The 15169-nt window shown below is 39.6% G+C and overlaps 1 pseudogene; it reads left to right on the top strand.

Annotated features, from left to right (window-relative positions):
- Positions 1–298: 298 nt before the first annotated feature.
- On the top strand, positions 299–1488 carry LOC122896465 (annotated as a pseudogene).
- The last annotated feature ends 13681 nt before the right edge of the window (positions 1489–15169 follow it).

Here is a 15169-nt window from a genome sequence, read left to right as displayed (position 1 = left end):
ATAGAAAGAAAATCCATCCATACGGTAACCAAATGAAAAAAAAAATTCCTTTGCACAATATATTAGAGAAAGATCAGTCTTAGAAATAGTCAGCTTAAAGGAACAAGCCTCAAAAATGAAACCTGGGAGCATTGTCCCCCACCAGAATCAGGAAAAAGGGTAGGCACTCAGAAGTTATAAATAAGGTTCTGCCTCGCGGCAGCCGCCCCCTTCTACACGATCACGCTGAGCTAGTACCCGCACCTGGAATCGGGTCGCAACCCCGGCCGCGCCTGCCGCCTGCCACTGCCTCTGGACCATGGACCCCCTCAAAGTGAGCGAGCTTCAGGCTTTCGTGAAAATGTGTAAGCAGGATCCGAGCGTTCTGCACACTGAGGAAATGCGTTTCCTGCGGGAGTGGGTGGAGAGCATGGAGGGTAAAATACCGCCTGCCACTCATAAAACTAAATCAGAAGACAGTATCAAGGAAGAAAAACCAGATAGTAAGAAGGCGGAGGAAAACATAAAGACAGATGAACCATCAAGTGAGGAGAGTGATCTAGAAATTGACAATGAAGGTGTGATTGAACCAGATACCGATGCCCCTCAAGAAATGGGAGATGAAAATGCAGAGATAACCGAGGAAATGATGGATCAGGCAAATGATAAAAAGGTAGCTGCCATTGATGCCCTAAATGATGGTGAACTACAGAAAGCCATTGACTTGTTCACAGATGCCATCAAACTAAATCCTCGCTTGGCCATTCTGTATGCCAAGAGAGCCTGTGTCTTCATCAAATTACAGAAGCCAAATGCTGCCATTCGAGACTGTGACAGAGCTATTGAAATAAATCCTGATTCAGCTCAGCCTTATAAGTGGCACGGGAAAGCACATAGACTTCTGGGCCATTGGGAAGAAGTAGCGCATGATCTTGCCCTTTCTTGCAAACTGGATTATGATGAAGATGCTAGTGCGATGCTGAAAGAAGTTCAACCGAGGGCCCAGAAAATTGCTGAACATCGGAGAAAATATGAGTGAAAACGTGAAGAGCAAGAGATCAAAGAAAGAATAGAAAGGGTTAAGAAGGCTCGGGAAGAACACGAGAGAGCCCAGAGGGAGGAAGAAGCCAGACAACAATCAGGAGCTCAGTATGGCTCTTTCCCAGGTGGCTTTCCTGGGGGAATGCCTGGTAATTTTCCTGGAGGAATGCCTGGAATGGCAGGGGGGATGCCTGGAATGTCAGGAATGCCTGGGCTCAATGAAATTCTTAGTGATCCAGAAGTTCTTGCAGCCATGCAGGATCCAGAAGTTATGGTGGCCTTCCAGGATGTGGCCCAGAACCCAGCGAATATGTCAAAATATCAGAGCAACCAAAAGTTATGAATCTCATCAGTAAATTGTCAGCCAAATTTGGAGGTCAAGCATAATGCCCTTCTGACAAATAAAGCCCTTGCTGAAGGAAAAGCAACTTCGATCACCTAATGGATGTCGCAATAATACAAACCAGTGTACCTTCGACCTTCTTGTGAAGAAAGCTGGGGTGCTGTGAAGAGAGTCCCTACCCCTCTGCTCCCCATGCAACTGAAACATTCTACAATGGTTTGCCATTAGGGTATTCATTCAGATAATGTTTTCCTACTAGGAACTACAAACTTTAAACAATTTCTAAACCTTAAAAATATTTAAAAACATATTAAAAGGGTGTGTTAGTCCCTACATTTTTCTTTACTAATCATTTCAGTTTTTTTTTTTCCTTTGGATTAATTGGGCAAGGAAGATATTTCAGTGTGGAAGGTTCGTTGCTCAGTTATAACGAGTGAAATAAAGGTTTATTAGTGGGAGGCAAATAATACATTAAAATAGATGAAGTTTGAGTTGGAGATACGGTTTCTGAGGCATTTTGACTTGTCTTTTTGAATGCTTTATTTTTTAAACACAGTTTATTTTGATAGAACCATTGGGACCACCAGTATTGCAGTCGGACCTGGGTAGGGACCGGAAGTGCTTGGCAGGGCAGCAACAACCTTACTCCTTTTATATAGTGTGCGCCCTTGTGCAGATGCATTTAAATCTTACACTGTGGTGAAGGGATGATTTTTATAATGCTGCAGTAGACTTGGATTACTTAGCTGTGTTCTTGTCTGATATAGAAAATAAATGTATTGCATTATTTCCACATAGGGGAAATAAGGGAATACCTTTTTTTTTTTAAATATTTCTGTGTTTAGAGTGACCTTTCCTGGTCAGAAAATACCCATCTCTTTGTGTGCTTTCTGCTTATTTTCATGTCTCCCCTTCTCCCCTCCCAGTACTCTTTGGGCTAAAGATAATCCTTTTTCACTGGCGTCATCACTATTATCATCATTCACAGCATAATTGTGCAAGTATATGTAATGCTGGGTTTTACTATGTAATACATATAGTTATTCTGTAAGGTAATACCCATAACAGTTGTAGTTTCTTACTTGGCCAAGCGATTGCATATTTATATGTTAGGTTTCTGCTTCGGTGAGATCTTAACCATCTCAGAAGATGTTGGAAGGAGGGATTCCCTTTGATGTTCAGTCTTCTGAGGAAATACCTGTTGCAGTTGGAGTTTATCTGACATTATTCATCTTCGTAGTTTGGAGAGTATGAGGTTTGAATTCATTGATCTACATAGAGGGGAACCAAATTTCTTGATCCAATATGAATTATAAAATTGATGAGATCCATGGTTCTTCATTGTGTGGTTGATGGCATTATGAGTGTTCTTATTCAGCTCTTGAATACTGCACCATATCCCCCACCTCTCCTTTTTTCCTTCCCTCTCCTCCAAGGATAAAGAAATGATGCATTTTCTGTTGTACATTCACATCTTAACACTGATTAAGACTAAGTCTAGGCACTGTACTAGGAATCGCTAGGTTTCTACCTTTCCAATTTAACGTGCTGGTGTTCAAAAACAGTTGCCAAGGGATGAGACCCTCTATACTTTGCTTATTTGAATAATCAGTGGTAGGAGCAGTAAGAAAATTCCATGGAATAATTTCTGAAATAGCACATTTCTGAAGTCATAAGTAAGTTGATTCAGGTTCTAACCCTTTATACAAGCAAATAGAAATGCATCTGTTATATAAGTGAGAAAAGGCTGTATGCTAACTGAGCATGCTTTTTAAATCCTTTAAAAATACTCAGCATATAAACTTGCGTTTGAGCTTGTCAGTGGTTTTTTTTGTTGGTAATGTGTGTTCTCTCTCGAATTTTCTAATGTGTGCTGTGAATAACCCAAGAAGACCAGTTCCTTTTGGGTTCCTTATTTGATTACTTTTTACTTAATCATATATTACTTAAGTACATTCTAACATTGCAGATATTACCGTAAGTGGGTAAAAGTAAAATTGGTCTTCTGAAAAAAAAAAGAAGTTATAAATAAATTACTTTGTATTTCTCTCTCACAGAAAATCTCTGGAGACAAGAGCTATAGAAGATTATCTTCTCAGAGGTGATAAGATTTTAAATGTTCAGATGTGATAGTGGCAACTTTTCCCTGGACAGGGAAAGATAGAGGAGATGAACTTGAAAAGGAATTGAGTTATGGAAATGGATTAATTTCTTCAATTGGCAAGTCTCTTCCATTAAGGTATCTGAAGATAGTGTCAGGGGTGTCGACATCTGTATCAGTCACTGCAGAGCAACCAGAGCAATGAGGACAAGGTGGCAGGTTTAGGACAAGTGAAAAAAAGAGGGATTAAACTTATTGATTTATAATTATTAGTAAGGCAGTTCTTACTTCCCCTTAAAGACTCAGGCTTAAGGAGGGAGAGGGAGAACAGTGATACTGAAGCCTCATCCAACTCTTTCAAAAATACTCAAACTCCTCCTTTTCATACTATCTTTGCAGAAAGAGAGAGAGAGAAAGGAAGAGAGATGCCTGGTTTACTCAAATCCCTTATTATCAACCCTTCTGTCACTTTGCTTCTCTTTCTAAGGGACTAAAAGAGACTTTGGCAGCTCTGATTATGTAACTGTGAGTGTATTCCAGTATAACTGCAAATTTGGTGGGTGGCACTAAGGTCATATAGGAAGCTTCGAGAGGAGGAGGAAAACCAAACAAAACACATTTGTCTGAAATGGGATAATCCTTTTCTTAACCTTCCTGGTCCATTTTGCCATAGAAAAAAACATATTAGTGATATAAATAAGCTATGTTTAGGTAACGCTGGACAGTGTCACTAACCTGTGGATATGGTAAGTAAGCGTCTTTAAGTGGCTCCAGAATATATCTGATTACAGAATGAACTGTATGGGTTAGTCCAAAGTCCTTAATATGATGTCTTAGCTTTTTCAGGCTGCTACAACAAAATACCATAGACTGGGTAACTTATAAACAATAGAAATTTATTTCTCAGTCTGGAGTCTGAGAAGTCCAGGATCAAGGAGCTTGTAGATTCAGTGTCTGGTGAAAGCCTGTTTCCTAATTCATAGATGGCATCCTTTTGCTGTGTCCTTACATGATGGAAGGAACAAGTGAGATCCCTTGGGTCTTTTTAATAATGGCAAAAATCCCACTCATGAAGGTTTCACCTTCATGGTCTAATCACCTCCCAAAAGCTCCATCTTCAAATACAATCACACTGGAAATTTAGTTTCTACATAAGAATGTTGAGAAGACACATTCAGTCTATAGCATATAATTTGCATAGTCTTGCATGATCTTATTCCTAAGTACCTATCTGTCCTCTGAATACAACCTATTGGCACTTAGATATTCAGTTCTACTGGGCTACTTTCAGTTCCTAAAATTACTAATATTTCTTATCCTGACCCCTCAGGTGCATCTGCTTCTTTCTAGAAAATGCTTTAAGACCACATCACTTCTGCCCTAGATTTGTTCAGTGGCCTTACTTCTCAGTGGCTCCTTACTTCTACCTTTCCCCACTCCAATTATTTTCCATATTCTTTTTCATCCTAACCAGCTTACTGTTACTTCTCTTAAGGAATTCAAAACACACAAATTTGATTATATCTTGATTAAGTTTTTTTGAGGAACTCACCTTTTTTTTTTTTCAGGATTAAATTCAAACTCTTTAGCAACAGATAGGCTATGTCTGACAAAATATCCTACTTGTCTTTCCAGACACATAACTCTTTACCCCCTCACCTTCAATCCATATTTGAACAACATGGAAGTATCTGCAGCTTCCTCTAAATGCTGCATTCCCTCCCCTGCCCAAACAAAACAAAACAAAACTTCATTTATAGGAAAACTAGATGTTCAGCACTGAGATGTGACTTCAGATGCTCCAGAAGGACTCTGCCTCCAATATCCCACACAATGCCACCCCTTATGCTTGTTATATAAGCACCTGAATCTCCATCACTGGAGATTTATTTCTCTGGTTTTGTAATGCGTGTGCAACTTATATGGTCAATTTAGCTATTATTAGTCATTTTGCTTTAGTGTACCTTTATTTTTTTTAAAGATTTTATTTATTTATTTGACAGAGAGAAATCACAAGTAGATGGAGAGGCAGGCAGAGAGAGAGGGAAGCAGGCTCCCTGCTGAGCAGAGAGCCCGATGCGGGACTTGATCCCAGGACCCTGAGATCATGACCTGAGCCAAAGGCAGTGGCTTAACCCACTGAGCCACCCAGGCGCCCCTAGTGTACCTTTATTTATCTGATTGTTTTCCTTTATAAAAACTAGCTTTAAGTAATAAATTGAGAAATCAGGATCTTTATTAATATTAACAAATAACCCCTTATCTTTGTGTAGAATATAATAGTATAAAATAAATTTTAGGTTATATTATTTAATTCTTGATTTTTTGTGACAGATATTTCATAAATGGAAAAACTGAAGCTTGAATAGATTAAATGAAGAGGGAATAATGAGAGAAAACAATACGGAAAGAGGAGATGAAAGATTCTCAAACGATTTCCATTTCAAACCAATGAAGTCTATCTTTGTTGGTTTCTTCCCTGGCCTCCCTCTACATTACACAAAATATCTGGATACTGAAAACTTCTATAAGATTGGAATTTTATAAATAAAAAATCTAGCAATTGGATTTTTGATTCCTCTGAATAGTCTAGTATTCTGAAGAGCTTAATAAAGTAAAACTGTTTCAGAAAAGCAAAACTATTTCTCTGGAACCCAAGTGGCTGAAGTGAGATATCAGGAGTACGAGTCATATCTACAAAACCAAACCTATTATTTTGTGCTTAACATGTGTTCAGCAATGAAAAATTGAGGTGAGTCACAAGCTTATCACTAGACTAATTTGGCAAGACTGAATTCCAAGAATAAAATACAAAATGCTTTGATTATTTCCTTTAAATAAGGGTCTTTCCTGATCCAACAAAATAAATGCTATTCAGTCCAGACAAAACCACTTTGAGCTGCTTTGAACATAGAGGATATGAACTAGATCAATAAAAAGAAGGTCAGAGAAAGATGAAAGAACAGAGCTCCCAGAGAATGAACTTTTATTAAACATTTTGTTTAAAAACATTATACAAAGAGACTATAAATGGGAAGAGTTTTTCAAGTTTACAGAAGATGAACAAGGATGAATTTTCATTAGGCATTCCCAGATTAACCTTTATATATGATCCACAACAAATGGAATTTCAAGTACTCAGAGATTTTTAAAAGTGAGTGGTTGTGCTGTCTTATAAAATACATTAATGCATTAAAACTGTAATTGAAACAAAACATAGAGGTGCACCTGGGTAGATCAGTCAGTTAAGCAGCTACCTTTGGCTCAGGCCATGATCCCAGCATCCAGGGATCAAGTCCCACATTGGGCTCCCTACTCAGCAGAGACTCTGATTCTCCCTCTCTTTCTGCCCCTGCCCCCAACTCATGTTCTTTTTCTCTCTTTCTCTCTCAAATAAATATTTTTTAAGAAACAAAGCATAGAAACAATATCCATAAATATAAACAATTAGATTGAATACACATAAAAAATAAAAATCCGTAAGAATGTGTTCTGAAAGGATGTTTATACTACTAGAGTTCAATAGTCATGAAGGATTTGAACAAAGAAATACTAAGAGTTCAATTCAATTTACAAACACCTAATGCCAACCTTCCCACCTTTAACTCATTCATTCAAATATATTTATTAAGTCCCTATGGCTCCAGTATAATTCTAAGTAATGGTTCAGACACAAAGGTGAGTAAAATGCAGTCACTGTGTTCAAGAAGCTCACAGTTGAGTAAAACAAATGACAGTTATACCAATAATTATGTCATGAAATGGAAAGAGAAATAATACAGCCTATTGTAGAGAGTACAGAGAAAGGACAGCTTCCTGGAAGGGCCCATGAATCTGAGGCTACTAATAACAGTGTCAAAAGAAAACAAACTTAGAAGCATTCCAAACTCAATGCAGTGCTTGACCCAAATTAGATGCTTATATCAATCCTGCTGCCTTCAAGAGTACTAAATTAGAAGAAGTTATATAGTATAAATGTTTGGTGGTGTGGTTGAGCAGGGTTAGATTACTGGTAATTGTAAATGAAATACTCACCTGGCACCTCCTTCACTTCTTTCATTGTCTTGCAGTTATCTTACTACCTGCAGCTGAGAAATGCTAGCAAAATTGATAATCTAACAACTTTTAAGCACTTTTACTTCTAGGAGAATCAAAATATATTAAAGGAATTGGACAAGATGGTGGGGGCGTAGGAAGAGGCGCCTTTTCAGCCGGTACCCCAAAGTGAGCTGATTACCTACTAAAGAACTCCGATCACCCACAAAACCAGCCTGAGATCAGAATTATACACGTCTGGATCTCTACAGGGGCAGAAGATGCCAGTGCGCAGGTAAAGCAGAATGGGAACAGTGGCAGACTGATATCAGAAGATAAACAAAAGGGGGAGGGAGCCACCAGAGGCGACCGGTTGGAAAGTAATACCCTAATACGAGTGAGAGTGCCCTGCTTCTGGGGACCAGCATTAACTTGGAGACTGGTTGAAAGCACTCCAAAAGAGCAAAGGATCACGGGGGGAAACTGTGGGAATCGGGGCGGCTAGGGACAGGGGCTTAAGTCCCAGGCCCCAGACAGCCTCCCTGGTGCTGAGGCAGAGAGAGTGCAGTGGGGAAACCGCTCTTGGTCCCTAAGCCGCCAGCGCACCGGAGAATGGGTGGGTTCTGGCTCCTGTGAGGGGATGGGAGCCCCGCTGATCGGCAGAACGCGAGATAGCCCTACCACAAAGCTTGAGATTTGCGCGCGTTCCTCATGCTCCCCTGAGTTACAAAGGCCCCGCCGGCGCTCTTTGACCCACGCCATTGTTTCAAAGCCTAAGCCGCGCGCCTGAAACTCTTTCCCTGACAGAGGTGCGCAAAAGCCCAGCCTGGGGCTTATGGACCAGTGCCCCGTTCTCAGTGCCCCAGACGCCTACCTGACACATAGCCACCTCTGAAAAGAGGTGTGCGCAAGCCGGGCACTACCAGCCCAGGCGGGCAGCAAAATCTCAGTGTGTGATCGCTGCTTGGAACCTCTCTGGTGGTCGGGAGCTCCCAGACAGCCGCCACTGCCTTGGCTTTGGGTACGAGCAAAAGATCCTGCGCCCCCAGGGTCTGCAACTTGGAACCTGTGCTGCCAGTGGCCAAGGGGGAATTTATTCAGCTTCTGCACCCAGACTGAGGCTTCTCTCTGAGAGGGAGATCAGGGTGCGGTTTGATTTCTTCTACTACTACAAAAACCATCAAAGGTGGTCAAGGTGAGAGGAAAAAAAGTGAACAAGCATAAAAACCGCCAGAGAACAAAAGCCTGAAAAAAACCAGTTTCCTCAGAGCCCACCCCCTTGAGGGGGGCGGGGGGACTCAACTCAGGTAACATCATTGACTGACAACCCACGTGGCAGGCCCCTCCCCCAGAAAACAAACCAAGAAAGGAAAAAAAAGGACTACAAGAGAACAACCACTACTTCATAGGAAAACTTGTATTGTTCACTCATTTCCACTATTCCGGTTCATATTTTTTTTTTACACATAGGTAATTTTTTTAACCTATTTACCATCACAGCGAGCTGTACAGTACATCAAATTCCATAATACCTTTCTAACCTGAACTTTTTGATACATACACCTATGTTTTTCTTTTGCATTTTTATTTTTTGAATTCCTTTTTTAAATTTTTAGTTTAGTTTAGTCTAGTTTATTCCTTTTTATTTTTATCGTCTAATATTCATATAGAATTAAACTTCAAAGTAATCCCCTTTCCTCAATCAATACTACCCCTATAGGTAAACCAATTTTTAATCCCCTTTATCTTATGAAAGTTGAGTCCTTTAACAAAGATCAAGATACATCCAGGAAGAATCAAAACAACCTTCCTCGCACACACTGAGAATTTATAAGAACTCTCCCATCTTCTTCCACCAGTGTTTCTGTGTTTTTTGTGTTTGTCCTGATAGCATATATATTTTACACTTGTGGTTCTTTTTGACGAGGTTCTTTCTTTATTTGCATATATATATATTTTTCTCTTCCAATATACTTGTATCAGTCTTTTTATCTCTTTTTGTTTGTCTACTTCATAAATCTTACCTTGAGGCCCATCTGGGCTGAATCATCTTTTTCATCTTCCCTTTCTTTCCTGTCTCATTCTCTCTTTTTTCTTTTTTTTCTTTTTCTTTTTCTTCTTCTTCTTTTCTTTTTTTTTTTTTCTTTTTCTTTTTCATTTCTTTTGTCTCTCATTTGGGTAAGGATTCCTGATTGCTCAGAAGTGTTCCAGGGTGCACCTTGACTGCACCAGAGTTGATACATCCAGCTACATCTGTTCAGTCTTCTCCCACCAAAATGACTAGGAGGAGGAATGCCCAACAGAAGAAAAATACAGAGGATGGGCCTTCTCCAACAGATCTAAGGGCTATCAACATAGACAATATGTCGGAAAGAGAATTCAGGGTAACAATTATACAGGCAATAGCTTGGTTGGAGAAAGCCATGGATGACCAAACAGAATTGATTAGGGCTGAACTGAAAGCGACCAGACAGGATGTTCACAATGTTAGGGCGGAGCTTAAAGCTACCAGGGAGGAGGTCCACAATGCTCTCAATGAGTTCCAATCTAATCTAAACTCTCTCAAAGCTAGGGTAACTGAGACAGAAGATAGAATTAGTGATCTGGAAGACAAACAGATAGAGAGAAAGGATCAGGAGGAAGCCTGGAACAAACAGCTTAGAAACCACGAAAACAGAATCAGGGAAATAAATTATGCCATGAAGCATTCCAATGTGATAATTATTGGAATCCCTGAAGGGGAGGAGAAAGAAAAGTCTAGAAGATATCGTGGAACAAGTCCTTCATGAAAATTTTCCGAATCTCGCGAATGAAACCAGCGTTCATGTACTAGAAGCTGAAAGGTCTCCACCCAAGATTATACATTCCAAAAATACATCACGACACCTGATAGTCAAATTGAGGAATTATAATTGTAGGTATAATCTCTTGAAAGCAGCCAGGGCAAAGAGGCTCCTTACTTACAGAGGGAAGCCCATGAGAATAACGTCAGACCTGTCCACAGAGATCTGGCAAGCCAGAAGAGGCTGGCAAGATATATTCAGGGCACTAAATGAGAAGAACATGCAGCGAAGAATACTTTATCCAGCAAGACTGACATTCAAAATGGATGGAGAGATAAAGAGTTTTCAAGACCGGCAAGGCTTAAAAGACTATGCAGCCACCAAACCGACACTGCAGGAAATATTAAGGGGGGTTCTATAAAAGAGGAAAAATCCCAAGAATAGCATTGAACAGAAATATAGAGACAGTCTACAGAAAGAAAGACTTCAAAGGTAACTCGATGGCAATAAAAACGTATCTATCAATAATCACTCTCAATGTAAATGGCCTAAATGCACCCATAAAATGGCACAGGGTTGCAGATTGGATAAAACAACAGGACCCATCCATATGTTGTCTACAAGAGACCCATTTTGAACCTAAAGATACACACAGACTGAAAGTGAAGGGATGGAGAAGCATCTTTCATGCCAATGGGCCTCAAAAGAAGGCTGGGGTAGCAATTCTTATATCAGATAAATTAGACTTCAAACTAAAGACTGTAGTCAGAGATACAGAAAAGGACACTACATAATCCTTAAAGGGACTATCCACCAAGATGACCTAACAATTGTAAATATCTATGCTCCCAATACGGGAGCAGCCAATTACTTAAGAAAACTGTTAATCAAGATAAAGAATCATATTGATATGAATACAGTAATCGTAGGAGATCTTAACACACCTCTTTCAGAATTAGATAGATCATCGAAGCAGAAAATCAATAAAGAAACAAGAGCATTGAATGACACATTGGACCAGATGGACCTCATAGATATATACAGAACATTCCGCCCTAAAACAACAGAATACTCATTCTTCTCAGGTGCACACGGAACCTTCTCAAGAATAGGCCACATACTGGGTCACAAATCAGGATTCAACCGATACCAAAAAACTGAGATTATTCCCTGTATATTCTCAAATCACAATGCTTTGAAACTGGAGCTCAATTACAAGGAAAAGTTCAGAAGGAACTCAAACACCTGGAAGCTAAAGACCACCTTGCTTAAGAATACTTGGATCAACTGAAGAAGAACTGAAACAATTCATGGAAACCAATGAGAATGAAGACACTTCGGTCCAAAACCTATAGGATACGGCAAAGGTGGTCCTAAGGGGAAAATACATAGCCATCCAAGCCTCCCTCAAAAAAATTGAAAAATCTAGAACACAACAGCTATCTCTACACCTTAAAGAACTGGAGAATCAACAACAAATTAAACCAACTCCACACATAAGAAGGGAAATCATCAAGATTAGAGCTGAGATCAATGAGGGAGAAACCAGAGATACAGTAGAACGTATCAATGAAACTAGAAGCTGGTTTTTTGAAAGAATCAATAAGATCGATAAACCATTGGCCAAACTAATCCAAAAGAAAAGAGAGAAAGCACAAATTCACAAAATTATGAATGAAAAGGGAGAGATCACAACGAACACCAAGGAAGTAGAAACAATCATCAGAAGTTATTATCAACAGTTATATGCCAATAAGCTTAGCACCTAGATGAAATGGATGCATTCCTGGAAAAATATAAACTACCAACATTGAACCAGGAAGAAATCGACAACCTGAATAGACAGGTATCTAATAACGAGATTGAAGGAGTGATCAAAAACCTCCCAAAAAACAAGAGCCCAGGACCTGACGGATTCCCTGGGGAATTCTACCAAACCTTCCAAGAAGAAATAACACCTATTCTCCTGAAGCTGTTTCAAAAAATTGAAGCAGAAGGAAAACTTCCGGACTCTTTCTATGAAGCCAGCATTACCCTGATCCCCAAACCAGGCAAAGACCCTACCAAAAGGAGAATTTTAGACCAAAATCACTGATGAATATGGATGCTAAGATTCTCAACAAGATCCTAGCCAAAAGGATCCAACAGCACATTAAAAAGATTATCCACCATGATCAGGTGGGATTCATCCCTGGGCTACAAGGATGGTTCAACGTTCACAAATCAATCAGTGTGATACAACAAATTAATATGAGAAGAGAGAAGAACCCCATGGTCCTCTTAATTGATGCAGAAAAAGCATTTGACAAAATCCAGCATCCATTCCTGATTAAAATGCTTCAAAGTATAGGGATAGAGGGAACAATCCTTAACCTCATCAAATATATCTATGAAAGACCAACAGCAAATATCATCCTCAATGGGAAAAAGCTTGCAGCCTTCCCATTGAGATCAGGAACAAGACAAGGATGCCCACTTTCACCACTCTTGTTCAACATAGTATTAGAAGTCCTAGAAACAGCAATCAGACAACAAAGAGAAATAAAAGGTATCCAAATTGGTAATGAAGAAGTCAAACTCTCTCTCTTCGCAGATGACATGATTCTTTATATGGAAAACCCAAAAGACCCCACCCCCAAACTACTAGAACTCATACAGCAATTCAGCAACATGGCAGGATACAAAGTCAATGTGCAGAAATCAGTGGCTTTCTTATACAGTAACAATGAAAATACAGAAAGGGAAATTAGAGAATTGATTCCATTTACTATAGCACCAAGAACCATAAGACACCTGGGAATAAACCTAACCAAAGTGGTAAAGGATTTGTACTCGAGGAACTACAGAGCACTCATGAAAGAAATTGAAGAAGACACAAATAGCGGAAGACCATTCCATGCTCTTGGATCAGAAGAATAAACATTGTTAAAATGTCTATACTGCCTAGAGCAATCTATACTTTTAATACCATTCCGATCAAAATTCCACCGGCATTCTTCAAAGAGCTGGAGCAAATAATCCTAAAATTTGTATGGAATCAGAAGAGACCCCGAATCGCTAAGGATATGTTGAAAAACAAAAATAAAGCTGTTGGCATCACGTTACCTGATTTCAAGCTTTACTACAAAGCTGTGATCACCAAGACAGCATGGTACTGGCATAAAAACAGACACATAGACCAGTGGAACAGAGTAGAGAGCCCAGATATGGACCCTCAACTCTATGGTCAATTAATCTTCGACAACACAGGAAAAAATATACAGTGGAAAAAAGACAGTCTCTTCAATAAATGGTGCTGGGAAAACTGGACAGCTATATGTAGAAGAATGAAACTCGACCATTCTCTTACACCGTACACAAAGATAAACTCAAAATGGATAAAAGACCTCAATGTGAGACAGGAATCCATCAGAATCCTAGAGGAGAGCATAGGCAGTAATCTCTTCGATATCAGCCACAGCAACTTCTTTCAAGATATGTCTCCAAAGGCAAAGGAAACAAAAGTGAAAATAAACTTTTGGGACTTCATCAAAATCAAAAGCTTCTTCACAGCAAAGGAAACAGTCAAAAAAAAAAAAAAAACAAAGGCAACCGACAGAATGGGAGAAGATATTTGCAAATGACAGTACAGATAAAAGGTTGATATCCAGGATCTATAATGTACTCCTCAAACTCCACACACATGAAACAGGCAAACATATCAAAAACTGGGCAGAAGATATGAACAGACACTTCTCCAATCAAGACATACAAATGGCTATCAGACACATGAAAAAATGTTCATCATCACTAGCCCTCAGGGAGATTCAAATTAAAACCACATTGTGATATCACCTTACACCAGTTAGAATGGCCAAAATTAACAAAACAGGAAACAACATGTGTTGGAGAGGATGTGGAGAAATGGGAACCCTCTTACACTGTTGGTGGGAATGCAACTTGGTGCAGCCTCTTAGGAGAACTGTGTGGAGATTCCTCAAGAAATTAAAAATAGAGCTTCCCTATGACCCTGCCATTGCACTCCTGGGTATTTACCCCAACGATACAGATGTCATGAAAAGAAGGGCCATCTGTACCCCAATGTTTATAGCAGCAATGGCCACAGTCGCCAAACTATGGAAAGAACCAAGATGCCCTTCAACGGACGAATGGATAAGGAAGATGTGGTCCATATACACTATGGAGTATTATGCCTCCATCAGAAAGGATGAATACCCAACTTTTGTAGCAACATGGATGGGACTGGAAGATATTATGCTGAGTGAAATAAGTCAAGCAGAGAGAGTCAATTATCATATGGTTTCACTTATTTGTGGAGCATAACAAATAGCATGGAGGACAAGGGGTTTTAGAGAGGAGAAGGGAGTTGGGGTAAATTGGATAGGGAGGTGAACCATGAGAGACTATGGACTCTGAAAAACAATCTGAGAGGTTGGAAGTGGCGGGGGTTGGGTGGTTGGGGTACCAGGTGGTGGGTATTATAGAGGGCACGGATTGCATGGAGCACTGGGTATGGTGAAAATAAATGAATACTGTTTTTCTAAAAGTAAATAAATTGAAAAAATATATATTAAAAGAGATAATAAAGCCATATATTTCTGTTCAATGTTTTTAATTCCTTAGTTTGGTCACTAAATTTGCTTTACCTAGGACTGGTAAGATTTCTATAAAGCTTAAGAAAGTGTGTTTTATATTCAGCCTAAATTTTTGTCTTCCTCTCAAAACAATTTCTCTATTGGAGTTTGAAACTGAACCTTTGATCACAAATAAGTAGGGTTGGGGGTGCCTGGGTAGCTCAGTTAGTTAAGCTGCTGCCTTCAACTCAGACCATGATCTTGGGGTTCTGGGATACAGCCCTGCATCTGGCTCTATGATCAGTGGGGATTC

This window comes from Neovison vison, chromosome X (assembly GCF_020171115.1).
Source record: "Neovison vison isolate M4711 chromosome X, ASM_NN_V1, whole genome shotgun sequence".
NCBI lineage: Eukaryota > Metazoa > Chordata > Mammalia > Carnivora > Mustelidae > Neogale > Neogale vison.
This window is presented reverse-complemented; position numbering and strand designations above follow the sequence as displayed.